At 35.0% G+C, this 10,361-nt stretch overlaps 1 pseudogene; it reads right to left on the bottom strand.

Moving 5' to 3' along the window:
* Window positions 1,781-3,077, bottom strand: LOC104715241 (annotated as a pseudogene).

Raw genomic sequence — 10,361 nt, 5'->3', positions numbered from 1 at the left:
GAAGGAAGGGACGGATGGAAGTTTTTTGTTTTAGTCGGATGAGATTGAAAGTTTTTGTGGTAATCTCATGGTAGTTTAGTTTATGGTTTATGGTGTAGTTCGGTGAATTTTAAGTTTTTTTGTTGTACTCAAAACATGGCTTTTACTTTTAATCTAATCAAAACTTATTGATCCATTCATTCATTTATGTTAATCTTAACAACAAAAACACTTAACAAATCCATTCATTCATTAATCAATCCAACACATTACACAAATATTACATAGTAGACAAAAGCCACAACTAAACCACCACAAACAATCATGTTCTTGAGGCTTCTTAGCTCTTGAATCTCTTTCTCACAAGAACTCACCACACCTTTGAGCTCTACAATATCTTTTTCACATCTTTCTGCGATTTCTTTGATACATTCTACCTCATCTAATCCCTTTGCTAAGCTTCCCACTTCTCTTTCTATCTTGTCAACTACACTTTCAACCTCTTCCATCTCCTCAACCATTCTTATGTCGGTCCACTTAAACAAATGATTCAGATTCTAATACAAAAAGACACATTATGAGAAGGTTATGAGAACAAACAATTTTCAGATGACCAACTATATTGATTACCTCGTTCCATTAGGACAACAATGAAAGAGTCTTCCAGGATTTTTCATTGTGTTTGAAGTTCTCATTACAGAGAATCGACCACATCTACATTTTCGTGGGAGTCCTCTTCCAGTCACATTGACTCTGTCGCTCACTCCTTCACCAAATAAGGGATTCACCGATTCACAATCAAATAAAATTTCTATCAAAATACACAAATAAAAGGAAACTAAACACATAATGTTCTCAATTACTCACCTGAAGAAGCTGATGATGAAGACATCTTACTCGATTTCGCCCAAAAACCCTAAATGTTTTAAAAATCCCCAAATCAATTGTACCAACTTTCTCTCGACTCGGGAAAGAAGAAATATGGAAGAAGAGGAAGATAAAGGAAACGACGTCGTTTTGGACAAAATGAGCTATTTCTTTTGTTTCTCAAAACGACGTCGTTTCATACGTGGCAGCCACGTAAGCGGCTGTTAACGGGCAGATAACACCGTTACGCGTTGTGTATGTTCTTACACAATTTCTTGAGTTTGGGTAGCTAATTTGAATTTTACTTAACATTGTGTATGGATTTGCTCAGTGCTATAGCTGGGGTATGAATTCAACATACCCCCTTAGCTTGGGTATGAAAATACCGTTTTCAATGGTACAAGATCAATTTAAAAGTGACGAGTGGTAAATTTAATGATTTATTTTCTGAATATCTGGTCGACTAGTCGTAATCGTAAGACTATGTACAATGGTTTTGATATTACAACACCCACTTTTTCTTTTTTAACACTCCACATCATCTTCTCTCTCTTCCACATCATAATTCAACACATACATCATTTTTACCTTCTACAATAGTTTTGTTTAATAAAATTACAACACCTTACCCCACTAATTTTATTCACCTTTTATTTGTGTTTATTTTTTGTGATCACATATTATTAGTCATATTTAATATCTAATAAATTAAAATAAGTAAAAATTAAATAAATTTATATAATAAATTGAGATTTTGTTTTTCTCAAATAAAATATAAATTGTTTGCAAATAATAAAAACAAGAAATAAAAATAGCCATTATAAAAACACATATAATACAATGATGAGAAATTTAAAATGCAATAAAATAAACATACAACACAAGTAAAGAAACACTCATAACTTAATTAGTACAATAATCTCAACTCACAAACTTAAAAATCTCCCTCACCACGGAACATTCCAAATTGTGCCCATATGTGTTTTACTAGATCTGCTTATAATTCGTGATGTACACTTGAATCACGCAACTCAGATCTAGCACGCACATGATTTGCAAATACAGGTAGCACTTCGGTCGAGAATGGTTGTTCTGTACTAGACCCACTAGCTCATAATCAGTCCAATGTTGAGCATATGTCTCTCGTTCATCCTCAACAATCATATTATGAAATATGATACATGACCTCATGATGATCGCCAAATCGGCTATGTCCCACAGGCGAGCTGGTTCACGAATGATTTTAAATCGAGCCTGCAACACTCCAAATGCACGTTCGATGTCTTTCCGACACCCCTCCTGGCGTTGTGCAAATAACTTGTCTGGTTCACTTTGAGGTAGCCTAATTGATTTGACGAAAGTAGGATAAGAAGGATAAATACCGTCAGCTATATAGTACGCCATATTATATGGACGTTGGTTCACGAAGAAATTCACTCTTGGAGTATTTCCTTGTTCAACATCATCAAACACCGGTGAACGGTCTAGAAAGTTTATATCGTTCAATGTGCCGGGACATCCAAAAAAACATGCCATATCCATAAATCATGAGATGCAACTGCTTCAAGAATAACAGTGGTGGTTCCATTATCTCCGCGAGTAAATTGACCTTCCCATGCTGTAGGACAATTTTTCCATTCCCAGTGCATGCAATCAATACTCCCAATCATCCCCAGAAATCCTCGCATCTCACTAACACGCAAGATTCTTTGCAGGTCATCTTGAGTCGGGGCTCTGAGATACTCTTGCTCATACAGTCGTATGATTCCTTTGCAAAATTTTCGCAAATGCTCCAAAGCTGTAGTACCTCCAATTTTGATGTAGTCATCCACTGCATCGGCGGCCACACCATATGCTAACATTCGCATGGCTGTGGTACATTTTGCTAATGGAGATATACCTTCTTTCTTAGCAGCGTCAAATTGTTGGGTGAAATAGTTATCGCTGCTTGATAGGTCTCCAACGATCCAAAGGAAAACATGTTTTCGCATCCGAAATCGGCTACGAAACATTGCATCGTTATATGTAGGTTGATTGGCAAAGTAGTCGTCAATTAGTCTTTGATTTTCTGCTGCATGATCTCTCTTGACGTATTTTCTCTTGCTACAAGGTGGATAGTCTTCCTCTATTTTGCTTCGACGCTCCCTAAACCGGTTGATGATATATCTCTCTTCAATTGCAGACTGCCTTTGGTAAGCTTCAATATCAAAAGGATGTTCTGATGGATCCATTGAGATTTTTTTAGTAAAGTGAGATTTGTGGTATTGGTACATCAATGGGAGAAAGAGTCTCTATTTATAAAAAAATGGTTGGAGGACTGAGTTCGAATTGAATGGCTGAAAATTCACAGATAAGGATAAGATTCACGGATTACATTATTAAAGCGTAATGAACACCACTCATACGGTCCATTTGGAGGTTCTCTGACGAGCAGGAGTTGAATCATCTTCATTTGGAATGGCTTCATGAACACGACTCATACCACCAAAAGCCTTTTGTGTAGAAAATTCAGGAAATTCAGCTCCTCCCACATTCGTATTAGTTTCATTAGCCATTGGAGAAGAAGAATAAGAGGGTGTTTGAGATGAATATGACATTATCGATCCATGATATGGACGATAGTTTGGAACAGCTGACGGCATGAAGAAATTTGGTGGATATCCATAGTTTGGTATATGTTGGGGATTGTTGGGAGATTGATTTTGAAACTGATAATTGTTGGGATTTGGGTAGCTAAAAGGATAATTAGAAGAATTTTGGGAATTGAAAGGGTTATTATTAGGATCCATTTAAAAACAAAAAGATGGGTAAAACAATAAACAAGAGTTTATGAAGGTTGATAGCAAAATATAGTAGAAAAGATGAGTTTTTTTTTGTGTGTCCAAATTAAATGAAACAAGTCTCTATTTATAGAAAATGAAAAATGATGAATTTTGGTATAAAAATATAAAAATAAATTTTTTGGATTCTATAAGATAATTGATCTCAAATAATTGGGTTGGATAAAAAAATATCTGAAATCTCACCATCCAATAGAAACACAACACATTTACTTATCCAAATATTATCCTACAATTAAAAAAAAAACTTTTCGTTCAAAAAAAAAAAAAAAAATTAAAAGTAAACTAATAAAAATGTGCCACGTGGCAAGCACAATCCACACTTTTGCGATTCAACTCCGTTGAATGGTTTCAACACAGTTGTCTCCATCTCAGCATTTTTCTTATTTTCAACTTACCATTATAATGCTTCAACTGTTGAATAAATTATTCAACAGCTTAAAATCTCTCCATTGTAAGTAGTCTAAGTCGTTACTAAACTCCTAGTCATTAGTTGAACAAAAGAAAAAGACTCATAGTTTTCTCTGTACTAGGTGAATACTCGCGCTAAGTGCGGGTTCTTGTTTAGAAATTTGTTTTAAAAGGAGCTAATTTGTTGTTGCGCAGGTCAATTATATTTTTTTCATATATACATATGATTATTTCTATACCTACAAAAACAATATAGGATATACTGACACAATTCTATGCAATTATGTTACTTATATGGATAATGCTTCAAACTTGCTTAACTTGATTCTAAAGAAACAATTTCTTATTTCATATATTCTCTCATGTTCTAGTACTCGAGCTACATGCATTTTGGTAGGCTCTTGATTAAAATCTAGATTGACATAATTTAAACAACATATGCATAACTATAATTACTTATTTGCTTCATGAGTTTTCATATGAAAGAGAAAAAGAAAGCTAAAACTAAAGAATCATTTCAGTAAACATTCTTAGATCTCTCACTTTGCATATATGAGAGTATGTCTTGTCTTGAATTTATTGGTACATCTAACGTCTCCATGTCAATGTTACTAACTTATCATATCGTATTAAATTGAATAGAGAGAAGACCATATACATATGATAATTAGTATATGGTCTTAGTGAAAAATTTTATTTCCTTTCATTTAGTTTAGCTAAGAGTGTCTTTTGATTTTCCTTCAATTAATTTGATTAATTTTTTTAAAAAAAATGTAGAAAGACACATATCATTTTCTGGTGTGATGATGTGACACTCATATGGAGAGAGTTGTCCAACTTTCATATATATGATTGACATAATTTAAACAACATATGCATAACTATAATTACTTATTTGCTTCATGAGTTTTCATATGAAAGAGAAAAAGAAAGTTAAAACTAAAAAGTCATTTCAGTAAACATTCTTAGATCTCTCACTTTGCATATATGAGAGTATGTCTTATCTTGAATTTATTGGTACGTCTAACGTCTCCATGTCAATGTTACTAACTTACCATATCGTATTAAATTGAATAGAGAGAAGACTATATAGATATGATAATTAGTATATGGTCTTAATGAAAATTTTTATTTCCCTTCATTTAGTTTAGTTAAGAGTGTTTTTTGATTTTCCTTCAATTAATTTGATTAATTTTTTTTTTTTAAAGTGTAGAAAAACACATATTATTTTCTGATGTGATGATGTGACATTCATATGGAGAGAGTTGGCCAACTTTCATATATATATAATTAGTTGAGTAGAAGCCATTTTTTCTTGCTTAATTACATGCATGTGGTTTTGATATGATACTATTTTTCTATTGTCTAATAGTATATGATTGTGGGGAACAAGACTAGTTCTTGGAAAAGTTGTCATGATTTTACTTTTCATTTCGTTAGTGGTATATTTGCATCCTTTTTCATATTTCTGAAATAAATTTGTTCCGTCTTTGGTCTCTTTGATATGGCTATTTGATATTCACTCTTAAACACTACTGCAATATTCATAAAAGTCTTACAAGAATAGATTAAACAAAGAAAATACATATATTGTCTAGAGATAACTCATACGTACAAATTAACGATAGACGTATACATCTCAGACGTAGACAATTCCGCTCTAAACTCCATAGCAGAAACATAAGGCAGCGAACACAATAAAGCTCACTTTGGATCCAGTAGTTTTAATGTTAAATGATTTGCCGTAAATTAAATTATTCACCAGTGTTTCCGAGGGCTTGGACATGGACATGGGCATGGGCTTGGGCATAGACATGTACGTTACCTTTGGGGGCGGCCTCGTCTCTATTCATTTGCGGAAATGAGGAAGAACAAATCACAGTTGCAAAAAGAAGACGTTCAGAATTACATAAACGCAAACGAACAATAGTATGTTTCATCGGCAGCTCACAACAAGATTAAATAATATGCAAAAAGTATTCGTGTTTATTTACGTACCTCGTGAGTACGTGGGCATAGGGGGCCGATCGGCCAAAGGAGGCGATATCGACTCTATTCATTTACGAAAATAAAGAACAACAAAGTGCAACAAAATCTATAGTTAGTTGCAATAAGAAATCGTTCAACATTATTCAACTCGAATGAATAATACTAGTNTCGTATTAAATTGAATAGAGAGAAGACTATATAGATATGATAATTAGTATATGGTCTTAATGAAAATTTTTATTTCCCTTCATTTAGTTTAGTTAAGAGTGTTTTTTGATTTTCCTTCAATTAATTTGATTAATTTTTTTTTTTTAAAGTGTAGAAAAACACATATTATTTTCTGATGTGATGATGTGACATTCATATGGAGAGAGTTGGCCAACTTTCATATATATATAATTAGTTGAGTAGAAGCCATTTTTTCTTGCTTAATTACATGCATGTGGTTTTGATATGATACTATTTTTCTATTGTCTAATAGTATATGATTGTGGGGAACAAGACTAGTTCTTGGAAAAGTTGTCATGATTTTACTTTTCATTTCGTTAGTGGTATATTTGCATCCTTTTTCATATTTCTGAAATAAATTTGTTCCGTCTTTGGTCTCTTTGATATGGCTATTTGATATTCACTCTTAAACACTACTGCAATATTCATAAAAGTCTTACAAGAATAGATTAAACAAAGAAAATACATATATTGTCTAGAGATAACTCATACGTACAAATTAACGATAGACGTATACATCTCAGACGTAGACAATTCCGCTCTAAACTCCATAGCAGAAACATAAGGCAGCGAACACAATAAAGCTCACTTTGGATCCAGTAGTTTTAATGTTAAATGATTTGCCGTAAATTAAATTATTCACCAGTGTTTCCGAGGGCTTGGACATGGACATGGGCATGGGCTTGGGCATAGACATGTACGTTACCTTTGGGGGCGGCCTCGTCTCTATTCATTTGCGGAAATGAGGAAGAACAAATCACAGTTGCAAAAAGAAGACGTTCAGAATTACATAAACGCAAACGAACAATAGTATGTTTCATCGGCAGCTCACAACAAGATTAAATAATATGCAAAAAGTATTCGTGTTTATTTACGTACCTCGTGAGTACGTGGGCATAGGGGGCCGATCGGCCAAAGGAGGCGATATCGACTCTATTCATTTACGAAAATAAAGAACAACAAAGTGCAACAAAATCTATAGTTAGTTGCAATAAGAAATCGTTCAACATTATTCAACTCGAATGAATAATACTAGTATGTGTCAAGACTCAAGAGTAACTCACAACAATAATAAATAAAATGTAAAAGTATTCACGTGTATTTTATGTACCTTGTGAGTATTTTGGAGTTGACTCTCTAGCAAAAATTGCCACATACGCGAGAATGATAACTGCTACCGTTATCATTATTCCTGCAAATACATTTTCTTATTAAAATCAGAAGATAATATTGTTGGAACTGCAATTTTCTAAAAAATTGCAGGTTTTGAGACAATGACTTTCCAGCGACTTTCCGATCAAATTTCGGCCAAATGGTTGATCGGAATTGTCGGGTCGATAGTGCAATGGAAAGCTGGTAACGAGTACTACAAGATGGTATACTCATACGTTCAAAACGGAGTTGATTTGAATGAGAAATAAGAGTGTGAAATGAGCTACTTGGGATGGTTTGGGAAATATCCCACATCGAAAATATGACTGATTTTTCACTCATATATACACTAGTAAAAAAAAAACGTATAGCCACGATTTTGTCACCAAGCATCGTGACTAAAAACTTATTTGTCACGAACAGGCCACGAAAACAGTTCGTATCAACTTCGTGACAATAATGGCCACGAAATAATCACGAACCGAAGGTGTGGCTTGTTTTGTCACGAATATGTCACGAACACATTCGTGGCTAAGCAGACACGAACAACTTCGTGGCTATTTTGTGGTTATTCCACCGAATTATCCTTCCCATCAAACTGCACCACGGAAAGGTAAGAAGACTCTATAGCCACGACAGTATTCGTAGCTGACTGGTGACTAGGCCGTTGTCACAGAGTAGATTCGTGGCCAATTCGTGACTTACCCACCGAATTATCATTCCCACTAATATCGATCGTGAAAAATTCGTGACTTCTCCACCGAATTATACGTCCCATCAGAGATAAAGTGATATGTTTGTATAGCCACTAAAGAATTCATGATTATTTAAAATATTGTCACGGTTCATTTTAGTAGCCCGACAAGATTGAGAGTTTGCAGAAGCAATAGTGGGGAGAATATCTTCAAAATATTGTCACGGTTCATTTTAGTGGCTGAATCGTGGCTATAAAAAAAATTCAGCCACGTTTTGTTCGTGGCTAGTTCGTGGCTAATGTTTTCTATAAAAACAGAACGCTTCTCACTTCAGTTTCCATATCCATTAAGCAAGTAAGAAAAAAAGAAAAAAAGAAAAAAAAAATCGGGAGAGAGTTTTGTTTTTGTTTTCAAAAGTTTCATGTCTTATTATTTTCAAAATCGGGAGTGGATGGATCAACGTATTGATCCAGTGAGAAATTGTATTTCAGAAACATTTATGGCGGGGATTGATGTTTTTATCGAATTTGCTTGTAATCAAGCATCTTATCAGGAAACCAACACTTTGTTGTGTCCTTGTGCTCGGTGTAAGAATGGAAAGCATCGTGATGCAAGAACGGTCACTAGACATCTTTCTCGGGTGGGGTTTAAAGGAAATTACTATATTTGGCTGAACCATGGAGAACAATATTATCATGTTGGAGAATCTTCGGGGGCAAGTCATTTTACCGGTGAAGAAGCAATGTTGCCGCCAAATGCTACAAATTTTCAAGCTCCAGGAAATACTTATGAGTATTTTCCATACGCAGATGTTAACATTGTACCAGAGGCGGCGTCTCCACATGTGTTGGAGAATACAATGGANCACTAGTAAAAAAAAAACGTATAGCCACGATTTTGTCACCAAGCATCGTGACTAAAAACTTATTTGTCACGAACAGGCCACGAAAACAGTTCGTATCAACTTCGTGACAATAATGGCCACGAAATAATCACGAACCGAAGGTGTGGCTTGTTTTGTCACGAATATGTCACGAACACATTCGTGGCTAAGCAGACACGAACAACTTCGTGGCTATTTTGTGGTTATTCCACCGAATTATCCTTCCCATCAAACTGCACCACGGAAAGGTAAGAAGACTCTATAGCCACGACAGTATTCGTAGCTGACTGGTGACTAGGCCGTTGTCACAGAGTAGATTCGTGGCCAATTCGTGACTTACCCACCGAATTATCATTCCCACTAATATCGATCGTGAAAAATTCGTGACTTCTCCACCGAATTATACGTCCCATCAGAGATAAAGTGATATGTTTGTATAGCCACTAAAGAATTCATGATTATTTAAAATATTGTCACGGTTCATTTTAGTAGCCCGACAAGATTGAGAGTTTGCAGAAGCAATAGTGGGGAGAATATCTTCAAAATATTGTCACGGTTCATTTTAGTGGCTGAATCGTGGCTATAAAAAAAATTCAGCCACGTTTTGTTCGTGGCTAGTTCGTGGCTAATGTTTTCTATAAAAACAGAACGCTTCTCACTTCAGTTTCCATATCCATTAAGCAAGTAAGAAAAAAAGAAAAAAAGAAAAAAAAAATCGGGAGAGAGTTTTGTTTTTGTTTTCAAAAGTTTCATGTCTTATTATTTTCAAAATCGGGAGTGGATGGATCAACGTATTGATCCAGTGAGAAATTGTATTTCAGAAACATTTATGGCGGGGATTGATGTTTTTATCGAATTTGCTTGTAATCAAGCATCTTATCAGGAAACCAACACTTTGTTGTGTCCTTGTGCTCGGTGTAAGAATGGAAAGCATCGTGATGCAAGAACGGTCACTAGACATCTTTCTCGGGTGGGGTTTAAAGGAAATTACTATATTTGGCTGAACCATGGAGAACAATATTATCATGTTGGAGAATCTTCGGGGGCAAGTCATTTTACCGGTGAAGAAGCAATGTTGCCGCCAAATGCTACAAATTTTCAAGCTCCAGGAAATACTTATGAGTATTTTCCATACGCAGATGTTAACATTGTACCAGAGGCGGCGTCTCCACATGTGTTGGAGAATACAATGGAAGCAACACATGAAGAGGGATATGTTGATAGTGTTTTTGAAGCTTTTGAAGCCGCTAAAGAACCTCTTTACGATGGATGTCCGGAAGGAATTTCTCAGCTGTACCTGGCTTCCCGTATGTTGAA

The sequence above is a fragment of the Camelina sativa genome, chromosome 9 (genome assembly GCF_000633955.1).
Source record: "Camelina sativa cultivar DH55 chromosome 9, Cs, whole genome shotgun sequence".
NCBI classification, from domain to species: domain Eukaryota; kingdom Viridiplantae; phylum Streptophyta; class Magnoliopsida; order Brassicales; family Brassicaceae; genus Camelina; species Camelina sativa.
The sequence above is the reverse complement of the archived record's forward strand: the minus strand, read 5'-3'. Positions and strand labels throughout refer to the sequence as shown.